At 49.4% G+C, this 19,258-nt stretch overlaps 1 pseudogene; it reads right to left on the bottom strand.

The window, feature by feature from the left end:
- Positions 1-1,694: 1,694 nt before the first annotated feature.
- Positions 1,695-9,428, bottom strand: LOC128628363 (5-hydroxytryptamine receptor 5B-like; annotated as a pseudogene).
- Positions 9,429-19,258: the final 9,830 nt, after the last annotated feature.

Genomic DNA, 19,258 nt, shown 5'->3' with positions numbered 1-19,258 from the left:
CCTTTTCTTGAGTCTTGGAGGTAAGACCAGGGAAGTGGAAAGAGCGCTGCCCTCTTCTGATAGAGCAGTACTGGGAGACAAAGCAGTGAAGATGGTTCTGTTCTGATGGTGAGAGGGTACTGGGGTGATGAGCCGGGGAAGGGAGGGAACAGATGGTGAAGCAGCTACGCTCCGGAACAGACTAAGGCTGCTGCAGGGTTGCCTCTGTCCCACGAGGATCATAGAACAGCCTCCGTTCTTCTGGCTTTTGGGGTTCAAAATGTAGAGGACCTCTGAGCCATGGTCCAAGGGGAGTTGTTCACACTCTCCACAAGCTGTGCCTGTGCTCCGTGGAAACCAGCTGTGGGTGCTCCTCACCAGCAGGACTGTGACTTGGTCTCGCCCCGGTGGCCACATCCAGGGTCCCAGGAGAGACTCACGACAGTTGTTCTAAGACAGAGAAATCCTATTTCTCCGCTAGGAATTGGTTTACACATGGGTGTCTTACCCACTTATGGCCAGTACTTGGTACAATAGCTGCACGTGGTGGTCGGTAAGCAGTCATCTTAAATTTATTCCTGATTGTATATTTTAGGAAAGGAGATATAGAGGGGAAGATCATTAACACCATGTGGTATCTTTCAACCATGATGGGAAAATCCCCAGGAGCCCCAAGCTTGAGCTGTAGCCCTTAAAACATAATGGTGGATGGCCGAGAAGGTCATTTGATTGAGAATCACATATCTACCTGCCCCACTCCCTCCAGGTTGTCAGTCAGCTCAAAGAATGTCTCGATACCTCAGCCATCAGGTAAGCCAGTGGTGGAGAAGACTCTTGTGCAAATCAAAAGGCCTACTTAGTAGGCATCCAGCCCAACTGCAAGATCAGGTGGACTGCTGACAAGGTGATTTAGTCCAGGTGTCCCTCTTGTCCTCCCCCTCTCTGCCATTGTGTGTGCACATGTGTGTGTTGAACAGCTAGGTAGGTGGGTAGATATAGATGGATACATTTGAATGTATGTACACACACATAAGACTCTGAGCCTAGAAATGAATGCTTCAAGAGTATTTTTATTTCACATACAAGTCAGTATGGGGAAGTAATGGGGAATTTCTCACAGCTGCTCTCCCTCGTGGTACAGAAGCAGAGAAGGCGCCTCACCAGGGGCTCGTTGTGCTGGCGGCACACGGGAGTCACCCGAGGAGCTTTCAGAAGCACTGCCACCCGGCTCTCACCGCCGCCCAGGAACGCCAATTTATCTGGTCCAAAGAGCAACCTGAGCATCCAGCAGTCTCTCACTGTGCAAAAAAAGTCTCTAGAGAAGTGATATAAATCACCAGACCTCTTTTTTGAAAGTCCGATTCAATAGATAGGGGTTTCACTGAACGCTTTTTAAATACCAAAACTTTGGATGATCCTTTGGATGACCTTTGAATGTGCTCATGTCACATATAGGACATACTGCCTTGAAATTGGAAGATGCGTTGGATCGGGTGGATAAAGGGTTGGGGGAGGGCTGTTTTATAAAGGAGACAGTTTTCTGAGTGGGCCACAAAACAAGCCCTGTGCTGAGAGAACCTCTGATGAATATAGTATTAGACAAAGGAAAGGCAAATCAGCTCTTGTCAGTTCCAACCAATCAGCAATAACTGCCTAAAGTGCTGTTGGGGAAGGATTCTGAAGCAGAGTTCCTGTTCAGGGGGGCATGGGCCACGATCGATTAGCAATGTCTGCCACCACAAGCATAGGTGAGCTGCACGCATGCCACACATTTGCCTTCTGGAGAGCCTTTGTGGGGCTGCCCCCTGCAGCCCAGGCCCAGTGTGCTGCTCTCAGCGCTGTTAACGTTCAGCTGTGGGGGAAAGCTCCAGGCAGACTGGGGAAGGGGAGAAATGCAAGTTCCCACCCCACAACTCTGCATGTCTCTCCAGACATGAGTTAATCTCTGCTTGGTGAAGAGGCTTTTAAAGGCATTGTTGTAGTTCTTGTTAAATGCTCTGTAAATTAGGGGATTGAGGAAAGAATTGGAGTAGCCAAGCCACAAGAATGTGCTTCTCCAGGTGGGCAGGCTGCTGAGCTCCATCAGGACGAAGGGGGTCCAACACAACACAGACACTCCAGTGAGGATGGCCACTACCAGGGCGGCCCTCTTCTCCTGCTCCTGCAACAAGTCCCTGCTTGCTGAAGAGCCACCATTGGGTGACACAGCGTGAATACCATCTCAACCTCCCGAGGTGCCTCCTTCATCTGTAACAAAGGAAACATGGAATTAAAAAGAAAATACACTGGGTGAGTACAGTGACATGAGGCTACTCCAGTCTTGGCCACCACCTCCCCTTGCAGCCTCATTCAAGCTGCATTTGACCGTAATCCATCTAAAAATGTTAGGTGAAAAGGTTTCTGAAACTGTAGGTTAAAATATGGTCTGAAGGTCTTCAGGGTGTGAGAGTGGTGGTCCCCACAACGTCAAATAATATGACTAGAAGGGAGGAAGGCAGTTAAGAGCAGGGGCACCTTGGTGTCAGCCCCAGCTCTGCAGACTTGTTTCTCCACCTATGAAGCGAGGTGACCAGAGTCACCTCCTCTTGCCTTAAGGCTGTCATGGAGGTGAACTGGGAGTGCATGTTGGGTGCACAGCACAACCCCTGGCCCGTGCACTCACCCACTCAACAGTTACGGAGTGGGCCCGGGGCTGAGACTAGGACCCCAAATACAACAGACCCAGGCCTGCCCCTCACAAGGTTCATGGCTCAAGAGGTGGCATGTAAACAATAATATTGAAAAAAATGTATAATTACTGTGCTGAATGGATGGATTCAGTGTAAATTATGGGACAATTCTGTATTGCCTAGCTTTCAAAAACAAATTGTAAGTGCTTTTGTGCTAATAATTAGCTTTCACTTAAGGAGCTTCTGGCCCATGCTCTGCCCCTCACTGCCATCCTCTGATTTAACTCTTACTTATCTCTCAGCTTAATGGCTACCACCCCTCTCAGAGTGGTCTTCCTGACCCTCTTAACTGAATCACATCTCCCTGTTTGCTTCCACATTCTCATCTTTTGAATAAATTTGTGTAATTATGGGTGTGACATCTGGTTCAAGCCAAAGGAGGTCAGTGACTGTCTCTTCCTCTTCCAATACCTGTCTGCTGTCTGGCAGCAGCACCTGCCACCTGCTAGGGACCCCAGGAAATAGCTGCTGAATTAACAATTGGTCATTACAAAAGAATAGTCGACACCTACCTTTCTCTTCCTTTCCTGAACGCTGCCAGACATGGCCACAACTGCTGCCAAACACACACGGGCAAGAGGCTTCCAGGCAAGTTGTTAGTCACAACTAGAAGCAACTTTCAGGACAGCCACACGACCGTGGGGCACTTCACAGTGCCCACTCACATTCCTGTGTCTTCTCTCACTTGGGTCACAGTGGCCAAAGCTAAGGGAGTGGGGGGTTTCCAGGAGGCCTGACTTAAGGAAACCCAGGACTCCTCCCTCCAACACCACCTTTAAATTTGGTGCCTTCCTCTGCTTCTCCTACCACCCTGGCTCTGTTTGTAAAATCACTAAGTCGGCCTGCAAAGAGGTCACGAAGATGTGTACAAAGAAGAGTCCTTTCCTTCACAAGTGTTCCCCCGGCATCTTGAGACCCTGCTCCCATGACTCTCGCTCCTGTGAAGGTGAGATCCTGTGAGCACTGAGCAGTGCTCAGGAGCTATGTTGCTGGAGACAGTGTGGATTAAGGAAAAATGAATAAAAAGAACAGTGACTGTAGGTCTGGTGCAAACTTCAGCTTCTCCACTAACAACTGTGTGTGGTCTTGGGTAAACTCTCCGTGGTGCCTTAGTTTTCTCTAATTTAGAATGAGCGTGGTGTGGCAGAGACGGTGATCCCCTAGATTTCAGGTGGGGAGCCAAGGGAAGTGATACAGATCCACTTGAGAGACAAGGCAGGGAAAAGCTGCTCTACAGTAGCCCCTCCCAGTGTCTAGAAGGGGATATGTTCCAAGAACCCCAGTGGCTGCCTGAGACCTGGGATAGAACCAAACCTTATGCTACATAACTGTTTTTTCCTATACAGCAGGTCCTTGAATAACATTGTTTCTTTAAATGCTGTTTCATTATAACACTGATGAGAAGCTGTAGGAACTTTTTTTGGTATAAATTAGCCTGTGGTTAAATTGGTTTCCTTATGTGTCATTTCACTTAAAGCCACAGAACCTACTGACGTTGTTAAGTAGGGACTTACTGCACCCACCTTCTCACTTAAAGGAAGAAGTGAACAGCTTCTGCTTGTCGGAGCTGCATTGTCAGCATCTCTGCCCTTGCACTTTGGGACTGCTACTAAGTATAATAAGGGGGACTTACCACAAGCACTTCTGTGCTACCATAGTCAGTCTGATAACAGGCAGCTACTAAGTGGCTAGTGGGTGGGCAGCGTCTACAGGGTGGAGACGCTGGACAGAGGGATGGGGTGCACTCCTGAGGCTTCTTCACACTACTAAGAACAGCACACAGTTTCAAACTTCTGAATTGTTTATTTCTGGAATTTTCCACTTAATATTTTCAGACTGCAGTTGACCTCGGGTAACTGAAACCACAAAGGTTAGGAAAACTGTGGATAAGGGGGGACTACTGTATTGCCACAGTAATCTCAGAAGCCACATGTTCCAAGCACTGGAGCTGAAGGAATGACAAGTGGCCCAGATCCATGAGCCTAGACGAGAGCTATGCAGTGTGGGCACCAGACCCACACTGTACGCCAAGTGAGAATGAGCTAAACGCAGCAACATGACCCAGGAGTTTGAGTGACAACTTGCTGGCACCTTAGGAAGCAGGATGCTCTCCAACACCATCCCACATACAATCTTAGCATCAAGTGACTCAGACTTTCAGCCATGACAGACCAATACTGTGTACTAGAGAAGAGAAATGGCAGCCCAAAGTGGGGAAGCAGCTTACCCCAGGTCCACTGCCAATGAATAGCTGTGCTGAGTAACAACTGTCCCTGCCTACCACAGCACTTTCTCCACTACTGGTGGCCACCCCGGTGATTGGCTAGGCTCTTGTGTAGTCAGTCGCATCTTTGTGTCACCTGTCTGAACGGGGCCTGTCAAAAATGAGCACTAAACTCAGGCTTGGCAAGCCTTGTTGGCACTCATTTCACCGTGATTTCTCTGGGTGCACGTGGGGTTGGTGCTGCTGTGGAGAGTCAGTCCTACCTCAGCAATCAGAAAAATTATAATCACTCTTTGCATTTCCAAGGGACCTTTCAAAGAACATCATTAATTCTGAATAAAGCTCTCCCCTAACAGCACTTTCTAATTATAATCTTGATATTCCTATTTTATGCTACAAATCCCTTTGCCATTTAGAAAGGCGAGGAAAGCCTGCCTTTCCAAACACATGTATTTGAATAGCCAAAATAACTGAGTTAACATACTGAAATTAAAACAAAACTAACAACAAAAACTTGCCCTCTCTCTCTTCTCTCATGACCCCTTTCCCTGGTCCAAATATTGCATCCGGAAAGGGGCAGTGAGTCCTGTTATTACCCAAGGCTGTGAGCCTGAGACACACCCCCCACCACCTCTCCCACCTCCCACCCCCAGAAAGAAAATTTGGGTCTTCCAGGCCAAGGAGTTAATTAATATGTATTAGGGCCTGGCCAAAAAGACAAAAGGCCTCGATTTTAAATACAGTCCAGAGAAGTTCTGCCAAGTGCCCGGTTCTTTGTCTCATTTCATCAGGGCGATGCTCGCGCCCACAGCAGAGTGCCAGGCCACCCTGGGTTACCTCCTTGCTCCAGCCAGTTCCGCCCACCCCCCTGTGCCAGGCCCTGCGCTAGGAGCTTCACAGTCTTCATCTCATGTGATCCTCACAGCAGCCCTCTGAAGCAGGAGTTGACTTGTTTAGAGATGAGGAAACAAGATGCATAGAGAGGCAGCAACTGCCTCAGTGTTCCCAGCTGGGATTTAATCTCGGGGTACTTTTCCTGCCAAAGTCACGACAGGCCAGCCCTGAGTTTGGGATGGTCAAAGTGACGCTTGGATTATTTTTTACCCTCACTTCTCCCCTTGGCAAGGAACTGGCCAATAGCGTTAGGGGATATGGTCTCTGGACGGGAGAGGATGGATGGGAAATAAGGGGTGAAGGGTCACAGGAATTCGCTCAAGTACGCAGGGAATTCCCAGCCCCCGTAGTGCCACTTGATCTAATGGGGACCAGGAGGTTGGTGGCTGCAGGAGTCACGCGAACCCAATCGCTCGCTCCAGAGGAAAATCAACGGGAGGGCTCAGCTGAGCAGAGCCGTCCTGGAAGCTCTGCCCTTGCAAGCCTGCTTCTGCCGTGTGGGCGGGGGAGCCAGCTACAGCTCGGTGTGCAGGTGCTGAAACCCCTGGCCGCAGCGCACCGAAAACGCAGTGGCGACCCATTCGTGTGTCCGCCGGCGAAGAGATGGCAAATTCCGCCTGCGCTCCAGGTGCACAATCTTCCGCCTCCAACGCTCCCTTTGCGCAGTGTCTTCTTCAGCCAGCGTCCTCTTTCTCCAACCCGCTCCGTGCAGCCCGCCCCTCACCTGCACGGTGGCAGGCAAGGGTAGCACGGCTCTGCAGCGAAGGCGATAATAGCTAAACTTGGCCGCCTTGTACATCTTCCAGTAGACAAAGAGCACCACTCGAAGCAACAGAGAGAAGGCACCGCAGGTTAAAAAGACAGCGTAGAAGTGTTCCTGGCTCACCTAGCAGCGCCGCCAGGGCGATCAGTGCGGAGAGCGCCCAGGTGAGCTGGACCACAAGCACCGAAGCTCGGTGGCGGGTGCGCGGCGTGTACTGCAGGTGGCACGTGAGTGTCCAGTAGCGTCAGGGTGATTGATGGCCGGCACATTCCAGATGCTGGCGGTGCAGCACAGTACGGCGAAGGCGATCCACTCCACACGTGGCACAGGCTCTGGCCCAGCTGCCAACGTCGCCGTCCGACAGCTCGGTCAACAGGCTTAGAGGCATCACCAGCGCTGCCACTAGCACGTCCAACATGGTTGTCGAAGCCACCAAGTTATGCCACACACGGTGAAAGGCACGGACGCGCAGGATGGTGACTAGAACCAACAGGTTCCATGGAAAAGTGGCCGCAATTAGCAACACCAGCAGCGTCACCACCAGCACAGTGAAGACAGAGAAGGGCGGCTCGGGTGGGCTGGGTGGTGTCACCCGAATTCGACCCGATGACTCCGGCAGGGCTTGGGCGGCTGCTGTGGGCCTTGGGTCCCAGGGAAAGAGCGAGGCCTGCGGCTGGGGCGGCTGGGGCCGCTGGGGCCAAGAGATTAGTGGTTGCCGTGGTCACCATGGCGCCCTGCGGGGGATCGTGCACCCCTGAAACGCCAGACACACACGCAGCCAGAATCTGCACCGACTGGGCAGGCGGCGACGTGGAAGCAACCTCTTGAGTGCAGCCAGCGGTATATCTGGCTAAGTGTTTCCTCTAGCTTCTGGAGATACCTAGTATGCCCTGCTTCTCCAAGAACTTTAAGCTCTCCCCTAGGCAGGGTCAAGATAGCTGGTGGCCTGCTGTAGACTAGCTTGAACAGTGTGTACCCAGTGGCATTTGGGGCATTCGGAACTCTGAACAGTGCTAATGGCAGCAGGTCAGGCCAGGGCAGGTTAGTCTCTTGATGAAATTTGGTCAGTGTCTCTTTCTGAGTCCGATTCATACGTTCTACTTTTCCTGAGCTCTGGGGGCGGTAGGCAGTGTGTAATTTCCAATTAATCCTTAGCTGAGTTGCAAGATCTTGGATCACCTTGGTAATAAAGGTGGGTCCATTGTCACTCCCTATGGTGGTGGGCAGTCCAGACCTCGGAATTACTTCTCTGAGTAGAGTCTTTACTACTTTTCTGCTTTTCTCTGTCCGAGTGGGGAATGCCTCTACCCACCTGGAGAATGTGCAGACCATCACGAGGAGGTATTTGTATCCTTTGCTAGGTTTTACCTCTGTAAAGTCTTTTTGTAAATCCTCAAAAGGCTGTAGTCCTTTGTACTGGACTCCTACTGGAGTTTTTGGGTGGCCAGCTGCATTGTTCTGGGCACAGGTCAAGCACTGTGCTGAGTCTGTAGCATATAGCATAGACATGTTGGGAAAGTAATAGTATCTCTTAAGCAAAGTCTCTAGGGATGTTTTTCCCAGATGAGGGCATGGCATCGCCTGACCAGGTGGCTGGCTTGGCCCTGTGGGATGTAGAGCCGGCCATCTGGCAGCTTCCATACCCCAGAGGCTGTTTGTAGGCAGCCCTCTTTCACTGCCCTCAGGTCCCGGACAGCCTATACCCACTCCCATCTGGCTTCTGTACTGGCAGAAGGGGGCTGTTCCGTGGGACTGGCACAGTGTGAGTATGCCTTCTCATAGATGCTTGCGAATGACTTTTGCAATGGCTATCCTGACCTCTCTGGAGATGGAGTATTGGCGGACTTGCCTCGGCCTGGCTCCTGGTTTTAGACCTATTAGTATAGGTGGATGGTTTTCTGCCAGTCCCGGCGGGTTATCTTCTGCCCATACTTTGGGATATTTTTCTCGCAGGTTGACTTCTTTATCTTCTGCCTCTCCTTTCCAGTCCCCTTCAGCCCCCTGATATACCACTACTCTTCCTCCTGGGGGACCAGGACTGCAGTGAGGCTTGGGGTGCCAATCTATAGCTTGGCTCCTCCCAATGGATGGAAAATAACATGGGCTCCTAGTTTTGTGAGCAAGTCCTGCCCTAGGAGCGGTACAGGGCATTCTGGTGGGTACAGGAACTCATGCTTTACCCGGTGGCCCCCAAGTTCAACATCTTGGGCCTGGCAGAATTGTTTGAAGCTACTGGGCCGTCCCGTGGCTCCGACTATAGAGATTTTACGGCCTGACAGTGGTGCAATGGGCTAGTCACCACCGAGTGTCCTGCCCCGGTGTCTATCATAAATGGGAGTGTGTGGCCCCCTACTGTCACTTTGACCATGGGCTCATGGGGGCCAAGATTCAGTGAGGCTGGTCCCTCCTCGTCTGAGTCCAAGCCAGCCAGGCCGAGGACTGTAGGTGCCTGTGACCCTGGTCCCTGTTGCCTGCCTGTCGGCCTTCTCCTTCTTTTATTATAGGGGCACTCTCTTTTCCAGTGCCCTTTCTCTTTGTAATAGGTGCACTGGTCTGGGTGTACACTCCGGGGTGCTGGTCTATTTCCTTTCTCAGATCGGTGTTTTCCTCCTCCTTTAGTCAGCCCTTTCTTGCTTGGTAGGGGGTTACCAAGAGCAGCTGCCAGAAGAGATGCCCTCTCTCTCATCTTTTTCTGGGCCTCTTGTACTGCTGTCTCCTCCCTGTTGTTGCAGACCTTGTTAGTGACCTCTATCAACTGGCTTATATTCATGCCGGCAAACCCTTCACGTTTCTGGAGTTTCCTCCGGATGCTGAAGGCTGACTGGGAGACAAAGGCCATGTTGACCATCCTCTGGTTATCTGGCCACCTGGATAGAACAGGGTGTAGACCTGATAAGCCTCACACAGACACTCATAAAAATCCCCTGAGCATTTATCGGGGCGCTGGGTGACATCAGCTACTTTCGACATGTTTGTCGGTCATCGGGCCCCCACTCGGATCCCTCGGAGGAAGGCGTCCTGGTAACACTGGAGGGCGGCCCTCCCTCCCTCTGTGTTGTGGTCCCAGTCAGGCTGGGCCTCAGGAGCCACCATCCTGGCCCATTGGACTGTGTCAAGGATGCCCACTGGTGCTACAGTCTCTATCAGTGGGTTTCCTGGAAGATATGCCTCCACTCCTCTGTGTTAAACAGGGTGAGGAGCAGTTGCTGGCAGTCCTACTAGGTGGGGTGGTGGGTCTGCCTAATGGACTCCATGAGGTCTATCAGGGCCTGGGGCTTCTCTGAGTAGGTTGGGGTGTGGTGCTTCCAGTTTAGCAAGTCTGTTGTGGTGAAGGGCTGGTAATAGACAATGGTTCGCCCTGGCTATTTGGTTCCATCTGGCCCGATCTACAGCAGGGCCTGAGTCTCCCTTAAGGGCATCTGGATAGCAGGTCAGTGTCGAAGCCTTGTCATAACCAGGGAGGCAGGTGGCTCAGCTGGAGCTGGCATGGAGGAGACCGAGGGTGGTGGAGTTTCAATCTCTGGGGCCTGCGGGAGAGTTCCCAGAGCATATGGGGGAGGTAGACTGATAGGTGGCTCTTCCTCTGGCTCTCCTTTGAAAATGGGGGCGGGCGGCATGTTTCTCTTGACTGGGCGACTAAAACACTGAATTGCATCACTTTTCACCTACCGCCAGCCTTTCCTATTGTCTTAGGCTTCTGACCTGCACACTGCTGGAGTCATGACAGCATGTCCTGCACTAATTCCTGCCATCTGTCTATGTAAGTGTACTGATCTGGGTGTTCTGGCTTGCCTGTGACTATCAAGTGTACTGCCTGAATTATCCTTAAGTTCAGGGTTCCCTCAGGGGGCCAGCTTACCCCAAATGTTGGTTACTCTGATGTACAGAAAGTTTCTAATTGGTCTTGAGTCATGTTTGGGTCTTGGCCCCAAAACCGATCAAAGTTATGCAACATGCAGTCTAATACTGTTGAGGGTCCTGCGCCCATGATGTCCCTCCCACAATGGCGCAGACAAACAAAGGGATGGGGTTTTCAGTTTCACCTGCTGGCCTCTCCTCCTGCGAGAGACTTGGGTCTGACTTAGCTAAGGATGCCCACATAGAATCCGGGTTAAACTCCCAGCCGTTATGCCATATAACAGTCTGAGGAACTGCAGGTTGGGGCCCACTCAGACTCCATAGGTTTTCACCCATGGAGCCACTACTCAATCACTCACACAAACACACAGACAAACCTCCGACAAACATCCGAGAGTTTATACAGTCCTGCCTGAGTAGGACTGCCCTAACCAAGTGGGGATATGTTTCCCCTACCGAGTAACCAATTGGCCTTTAAAGGACTTACAGCTAATTGCCTGCCTGAGAGGTGATCAGTCTCTCCTTCCACCACAAGGGGTGGGTCTAGTCTCGGGTCCTCGTCCCTGGGGCACTTACCAATCCAAAGGCTGTGCAGCTCCCCAAGCCGGACTGGTTCACTCCCTCGCCAGCCCAGGCAGAGAGTGGGTCTTGCTGGCAGCTAACCTCAGAGTCTGGGACGGGTGAGGATCCGAAATAACCAGGGCACCTGCTTCCTCCTCGTCACAGGGCTCCACAGAGCTCCCGAGGCCACCTCACCAGAGGCAAATGCCTGCTTGTGTGAGTCGTTTCCTGATCAGGGAACCAAATATTAAGGGAAGAACAGGAAGCACTCAGTCCGAGGTTCCTTTATTTACGCTCGTGGACCCATAAGAGACAGTCTCCAAATTCTGGGCCCCGATCAGCGGGGAGCAATTGCTTATATAGGGTGAGGGGTGGTCTGTCACTTACACCATTACTTCTGGTGGGAAAGCAAGAAGCAGCTTACAGAAGCGAAATGTTATCTCTAGTACACAGAGACACAATGTTGTCTCTAGCGCACAAATGTTATCTCTAGTGATCGTTTTCTCTGGCGCACAGGGACAAGAAAGAAACAAAGGAAAAAAAACCCCAAGTCATCCCCTGGGTGCTGTGCTATGTTTTAAAATAACTGCCAATTTCCTTTAACAACTGTATGTCTTCCATGTCTTCATCTCCTGGCTAAGGCTGGAGTAATTTTTTGTTGACCCTTAGGCAAAGGGAGAAACCAGTGAGAACTTTTTAAAAAACAGTTCAGTCATAATTGAATCAACCTAAAGGTTTATTATAACTTCTGTACCTGGGGGGTGGAGCAGAAACATAAAGAACACTGAGCCCAAGCTGCCCCTTCTCTTGTTAGGGCAGCAGACAGGCTCATCCTCTGGCTTCTTACACTCTAGGAACAGTTGCAGGCTAAGCAGGCCACTCAGGAGGGTCAGCTCCCAGAGGGGGAGACTTTCTAGAGAGGCACCAAGGCTGCAGCCGGTGGAGGGGTTTTCTTCACTTGAGCAGCCCTACCCCAGGCACTTGGGACAATCATCAGAGACCTGGGCCCTACAGGAAGAACAGTCAAAGAAGAATGTCCTTCTCCTTTACTCTCCCTTCCTCATCCATTCAGGTACTTTCTACTTTCTGCATAGTGTGTGTGGCAGATCTTACACAGACTGGATAGCACACTCATGGGGCATAAAAAAACAACAAAGAGATAAGTCAAAATACAGTCATAAGTGTCAAGTGATGGATAAAACATCTGAAGTAATGAGCTCCTCAGGGACCGATAACTGATAACTGACGTTCTCTACAAGGACTCACTCACAGAGACCAGTGAGCACTGGCTATGGCTGTCCCAAATCACCACATTGCGAGAGTTAACCACCTCCCACCACGTGAGGGCGTTGAGGATTCCTCACCTCCCCGATGCTCCAGCCCCAGTCCTTCAGTCCTCACATCCCAAACTTTCTGGGGCATCTAGCCCTCACAATATCTATTCCTTCCAGATAAGCTCCTAAAGGCTTATCTCAACCCCACCCCTCACCTAAACAATATCGAAACCCTAAAAGATGTAGGTACAGTCCCCAAGGTTAGAGTTGTTGAACTAAATCTGCACGAGGGCTGGTGTGAGCTTTAGGAAGGGAGTGTGAACTGTAGCCACGTTCTGGCACCCTTCCTGCCACCAGCCTGCTCTGTTCACTCCCACCCATGGAGAGCTCCACTCCTGCACACAAACACTGGTGTGTGTGTTAGGCCCGGAATTAGATAAAAGTAGCCAAGAGGAACCCGAGGCAGGCTCCAGACTGTCTCAGCAAGGAAGATACAGAAAGTACAAAGAGTGCTGAACAAGATAAACCGCTTGTGCATGACCTTGTCCTTGCAGAAAAGTATCCATTGTTGCAAGCAGAGAACAGCCAATTGCTAACAGCTACGTCTGCTTCTGTATTTGCTTGCTTGCTCACCCCAATAAAAACCCCAGGCTGTAAGCGCCAGGCGCGACTCTCATTTGCAGCCATTTTGGCACCGTGTCTCCAGACACCCCGAGAGTTCGCCCCTGCGCAGGTAAAACTTTGAAACTTTGGCCAATAAAGTTCCATCTTAAACTCCTGAAAGCTTCCGACCATTTGTTGCTCGCATTGGTGGATGCTACACCTGCACAACGGCCCACCCAGGCACACCTCTGAGGAACAAATGAAGAAAATTAAGGACAATATAACCTAAGTGCATATTCAGAGGAATTTTTTCCCCTATAGGAACTCCATCAGCAGAAAAACCATTCCACAGTGAGAGTGACAGTACTCTTATGGGATGTGGGGACCAGGTTCCCTCCTGGTGGCCCCCGAGCCTCTCTGTCCCAGTAAGGACTGCTGCTTTACTTTGCTATGACCACAATGCTCAAAAGAAATGCCTGCCAGCCAAGGTAAAATTCAGGCCTCCACCTCCAGAGAAACCAAAAATCTGCCTGCAGCTTTAAAATAGTTCTTCCTTCTCCCACCCACTGCTTGTCTCTATCAAGGTTTTAAAAAGCACATGGGCTACTCTCAGCCAGGTACCCCATTATATCTATGGTTGGAGGTAAATCTATATATTATCTCTATACATTAACATGTGCCATAGTGTCATCTGCTTTTATAAAACTGTTTAACCATGTTTCTTTAGTTATGTTTCACACTGAAAGTTAACAATTAAAAGCATATTCCTCTCCTACACTGTAAGGAACCGCTTCTCAGGACATGGAAACGTAGCTCAACACCCACGTGGAAAACCAGTGGGGGTGAGTCAGCAGCAGGACCACACCCGTAAAGAAGTTCTCTCGTGGGAAATGAGGCCTGCGTTATACTTAGTCTGCTTTGTGATTGGCATTTCCTGAAGTCTGGGCTAATTCTCCCAAAGATTGAAATGTAACCAGACCTGTTACTCTTGTCATTCCCTTGCATTTGTAACAGTTTTCAATGGACTGAATTTAGGAGCTTGGGTCTTGGCAGCTCTGGGGCTCCTCGTCTTAATCTTTACTTGTGCTTTACAACGTACATGGAAGTTGTTTTCTTGTGATCACATTCAGAAACAGCAAACACAAGGTTTTGAGGGCCTAACAGCTACAACTGATTTAAAAAACAAAAAAAGGAGAAATGTTGGGAACTGCCCTGCCTGGTTTCAGGAGCTGTAAACCCCCAATGGCTAAGGCTGAGTGAGCAACCTTCGGACCATCAGTCAATTAAGGAGACAAAGCTTATCTCCCTGGCGGGAGCTCTGCTTCTGCTCCTTTTTCCATAACTGGCTTCCAATGCTTGATCAGTTAGCCAATGACGGGTAAGATTTCCTAAGGGGGGAACCACCTAAAACAGGCATGATCATGGGGAGGCCCCAAGCAAGGACTTGGGGGGCTATGGAGAAAGGGGGTGATGGACCCTCTCCCCCCGGCTTTGATGAAGCCTGACTCCCCTGAGTCCATGAGAAGTCTCCGAAAATTCCTTGGCTGTCTTGCCTCCTCTGCCTGACTTAAGCCTGAAACAATGACAGCAGTGCAGTCCTGTGCTGGAAAGGGCAGGCTCCCTGGGTGATCAGGCCTGAGAAAGGATACGTAAAATCCTGTGAAGCCTGCTTTGCTAAGAATGCTCTTAGTTAAATGATAAAGGCCTGAGCAGGAAATGCGTTTGTTTCCCAAAGTTTTGTAGCGTTTTAGCTGATAGACCCTGACTCAGAAGAAGCCCTAATAGTTCTTTGTATGCTATCTATTGTTTGATCCTTACTGCCTGACAATGATTAATGAGCTGTACCAGCATTCCTGAGCAAATTAAACCCAATAAAAGTCTGTTTAGACAAGGGCACATGGTGGTCTCCCCTAAAGAGAGTGGCTTGCTCCTTTTTCTCCACAGGACTCGGTAGTCTGTGCGAATTTGTCTCGAATCCCATCCATAACACCGCAGGCACTGCAGGCCAGTGCACACGTCACTATACCACAAACTGCTGGTCCTCAGCCACCAGAGGTTGGGTTCCATCTGGGGTTGACAATGGTGGCAGTCTTTCTCATCCTGCACACATGAGGAAATTGACCAGGGCTTCTTGTTCATCCCAGCCTCTCCATTGCTGTGGCTTTACTTTAGAACAAAACTGGGAAGCAATAATTTTTCTGGATAAGTAATGAGCTTATCTCCAACCACTACCAAAGTAATGTTAGTGATCAAATGGTACTTGTGGAGATAAAACATGTTCGAGGAAACAGCTAGGCATAATTGGCTTTTTTTCCCCTATGTGGGTGTTGCAGCTAATTCATTTTGCGAAGGGAGGGGGAGTGCAGAGGGAGGGGAAGAGAATGCCTTAGAGTACTTATTCCTCCTCCTACTTCTGGACTTACAAATATCAGATGGGCTCCTTTTTCTGCCACAGCTGGTTTGGGTTTTTTTATGACCAAAAGTAGTTTCCCCCCATGCATTCAAACCTCAACCTTTTACTATCTCTTTCTCACTAAAGCAAAGACCTCTAGCAATGACCCATTGTTTAGAGCTGAAAGTTCTCCAGAGTTAATGATGACAATGAAGACCATTTAATAGCCACCAGGACCCTGAACAAACAGGTCACACCCCAAGGTGGGCTCACGGCGGCTCCACGGTGGGCAGCTGAGGACGCCGCCCAGACAATCTTCTCCAGGCTCACTGGTCTGTTTCCACCCCAGTCTTTTTCTTCCCTGGCTCATCCTGCTCATCTGACCAGGGCCCCCCGTCTGATAGACACCGAATATTAGGGTGGCATGGAAGACAGTTTGTGTCTCAGTGGACCTTTTCTGGACCATTTTAAGCCTTTTACAGGCAGGCAAAATTGGGAAGGAGGGCTGTAATGAGGTCTGGAATTACTCACATTCCTCTGCACCCTGCTCTGAGTTGCGAGGACTGTTGATTTTAGCCCTAGATCCTGTAATGGAACCATCAGCCCCAGGCTGACAAATAGTTGTAATTTCTAATCCCAGAGGAACAAAAGATAAAAGTGCTAAAAACAATAATAACAACAACAACAAAAAGAATTTAAGAACTCCAAGGCTCTTAATTTGTAAAGATCAATTAGGAAATACCTCACAGAGAATTATAGATTAGAAAAAATAGGTCATGGCAAGATGATACATGGTAAGTTTAATATAAGACGTATAAGATGAATATCGAGTCATAAAAAAATATCCCACTAAGTTGTTATCGTTGGTGGAATTCAGATGGAAAGTTTTAGAGAAAAGCATAAACTATTTTGAAAAAGCCATGGGCTTAAGTGTAGATTCCTTCACTCATTGTCCTGCCTCTTGACCCTGGATGAAAACCCTAATTCTGCCCCAAATCCTTGGGTACAGAAGGTGTTATGATTCTGGAAGCTCTAAATATTTGTTCCTCCTGGAAGTGAGTAGTGGGCTGAGATTAATTCAGACTCTTGAGATGCAGGAAAAGCCTCTGTTGGGAACTGCCTTGCCTGGTTTCAGGAATTTAACTGCCTCCCATGGCTAAGTGAGTGACCTCTGGAATGCAGGCCACAGGAGACAAAGCTTGTCTCTGGCAGCAAGCGCTGCTTCTGCTTCTTCCCCTGCCCCCAATGCATGGTTGATGTCCCTGGCGCGTACAGCCCCTCAGAGAGGCGCCAGACAAGATCACTTGGGAGGCCATCATGGAAGGACTTGGGGGGGGGAGCTGCAACAAAGAGCAATGGACTCCCCCCCTCCCCAGCTTTGACATAGCCCAAGTCCCCATGACCTCTGGGAGAAGCGCTTCCTGGCTCTAATCCACTTAAGCCTAAAAACCTTGGATGGGGAAGGCGGTGCAGCCCTGTGCTGGAAAGTGTGGGTATCTGGGGTAAATCGGGCATAAGAAAGAATATGTAAAAATCCTGCGAAACCTACTTTGTTTAGAATGCTCTCATTTAAATGATAAGTGTCCAAGCAAGAAGTTGGTTCCTCAAAGTTTTATGGCTCATTAGCCATCTGACCCTGACTGAGAATAAGCCCTCATAGTTTTTTGAATGATATCTATTGTTTGATCCTTACCTGTATTCTTGTGCAAATGAACCCAATAAAAGCCCTGTGAGCAGGGGGCTCTTGGCCCTTCCCCTTTGAGGGATCGGCCACCTTTCCTCCCCAAGCAGATCACATCATGTCTCAGTCATGTTTACTCTCATCCGTGGCACACGGGGGGACTTGCGAGGAAAGTCGCCCCCACAAGCCTCGGAGGTTCAGTTTTCCTGGTGTGCTAATGGTCAGTAAGTAAACTTCAGAATTTGGAAGCCAGTATCACAACTCCAGTTGGGCTCGTCTCTGCCCCCTGCTTTCTCCTCACACTTCTATCATTTTGATCTTCCTCTTCCTTGGAATTGAATTCCCCGTGGAGGGCAGGAGAGAGTCATTACCACACCTCCTCCACGGACTTTCTTTGATGTTTATAATTGCTGATTCCAGCACATTCGAGGCACACTCTTCCATCTCACCAAGTCTGAGCTTTTTTTCTGGGCTTTATAAGAAGTCTGGTCTTTGGATACTCTCACTTTAGGCAAACTTAAAAAAAATACAGTTCGTGTCCCAGATTATATTTCCTCAATGATTTTTTTCTTTAGTCTTTAAGGGTTACAAAGAAAGCAGAAAACTTGCAAGGTTCTCTTTCTTTGTTCTATGCACACTTTTCCTTCAGCATCTCCAGACACTTCCTGAGCAATGATGTGGCCAGATGCCCTCTTTGCTAGCTGAGTGGAGAATGAAGGGGAGCTCTGGAGCCCAGCAGGCCTGGGTGCAGATGCTGGCTCAGCCAGCAGCCAGAAGTGCTCTTTGGTCTGGTGGGTCAGTGCTCTGCACAGCTGTCTCCTTGCCTCCTTGCAGGGGCCTCCCTAGTAAGGGAGATCAACCATCGCAAATTCTGTTCCAAATAGGATCTGACAAGTGAACGCAATGAAATCCTTCTCTTTCTTTTCCCTTGTTGCTCCATTCTTCCCCTTTCTGTTCTTATTCCTTTTTAAGCCATCAGCACTAACTCTCAGATTCCCTATTAAGATTGAATGATTTGTTCCCTTGCCTGCTGGGGAGGCTGTCACAAATAGTCCTCCATCCCCAGCTTCTTCTGGAATAGCCTCTGCTCAAGGGAATCCCTTGCCCAAGGTCACTGCCCCTTCTAGGAGGCTGCATGATCATGATCAAGATGGAGTACAGTCCTGGTCCCTTTTTTCCAGCCTGAGACTCAGATGAGTCACAGGCCTAGCTTCAACTTTTATTGAAACTGACTCATGGCTCAGATTTTTATTCAACCCAAACCTTCCATCTTCACCCTTGAAAGTGATGTTTTCCCCTAAGTCACACCCCAATAAACTTCCTGCACACTAGCCTCCATCTCAGCAACTGTGTCCTAGGGAACCCCATTTGCAACAGCCATGAAGAGGCGGGATGCAGAAGACACTACTTGATGGACAAAAGAAATGCATATTAGATAGGTTGATAGCATTACAAGATGATCACTAATGAAGAGTCATAAGTTACCATTCAAAAAACATGGTCATAGGAAGACATCAATGGGGCGAGAGTAGTGAGGGGAGGCTTCCTGGAACAGGCAGGGTAAGAGCTGGGGCTTGTTGATAGAATTTGAAAAGGAAGAGAAACAACACAGTGTGCTTCAGGTAGAAGGAATTGGTGAAGTGATCTGAGAATGAACATCCCCGATTTGTGGAATAGGAGTTTCATGTGGGCAAAGCAGACATTGTTGGAAGGTGGAGAGGAACTAAATATATGGTTTGGCTAAGCCACATTGTGGTTAGTTACAGATTTGGAAGAACTTTGACAGCCAGGCTGAGACATCCACTGTCCACAAATGGTGCAGGACTTACTAGGCTTGTTGGGTAAGAAGAGGGACACATGAAGCATATATAGGTGTATGTGACCCCTAATTAATTGTTGGGCCAGGTGGGCAGAGATTTCATAATAATATTTGATAGTCATAATTGCAAAAAATCACTACTAATTTTACTTATTTTAACACAAATTTACTATTTTTCCCTTTGTCATAGAGTAGGACAGTGGCCCAGTTTCGCCACATGTGTAGGTGTTTCATGAACTTGACTGATGGTTCCCCTGCACTTGGACTTTCCCTGCTAGGGTGTTGAACCATTGTGATGGGACTTGAAAGAAGGTACCAGGACCTGTGCCACCACCCTGTCGCCCACTGGGTTTGTGTGCTCGCGAGCACTTTTTCCAGCAGTTTATAGGGCAGGTCAGCATTGGGACTCGATTGGAGGAAGGGCATCCAGTGGGTGGCAGTTCCACTGACAGAAATAAGGAGTGAACGGTGGCTGGACTCA

This window comes from Artibeus jamaicensis, unplaced genomic scaffold (assembly GCF_021234435.1).
Source record: "Artibeus jamaicensis isolate MK-2021 breed Jamaican fruit bat unplaced genomic scaffold, CSHL_Jam_final contig_710, whole genome shotgun sequence".
In the NCBI taxonomy this organism is placed as follows: Eukaryota; Metazoa; Chordata; class Mammalia; order Chiroptera; family Phyllostomidae; genus Artibeus; species Artibeus jamaicensis.
Note: the sequence above shows the minus strand (reverse complement) of the source record. Positions and strands in the feature narration are given on the sequence as shown.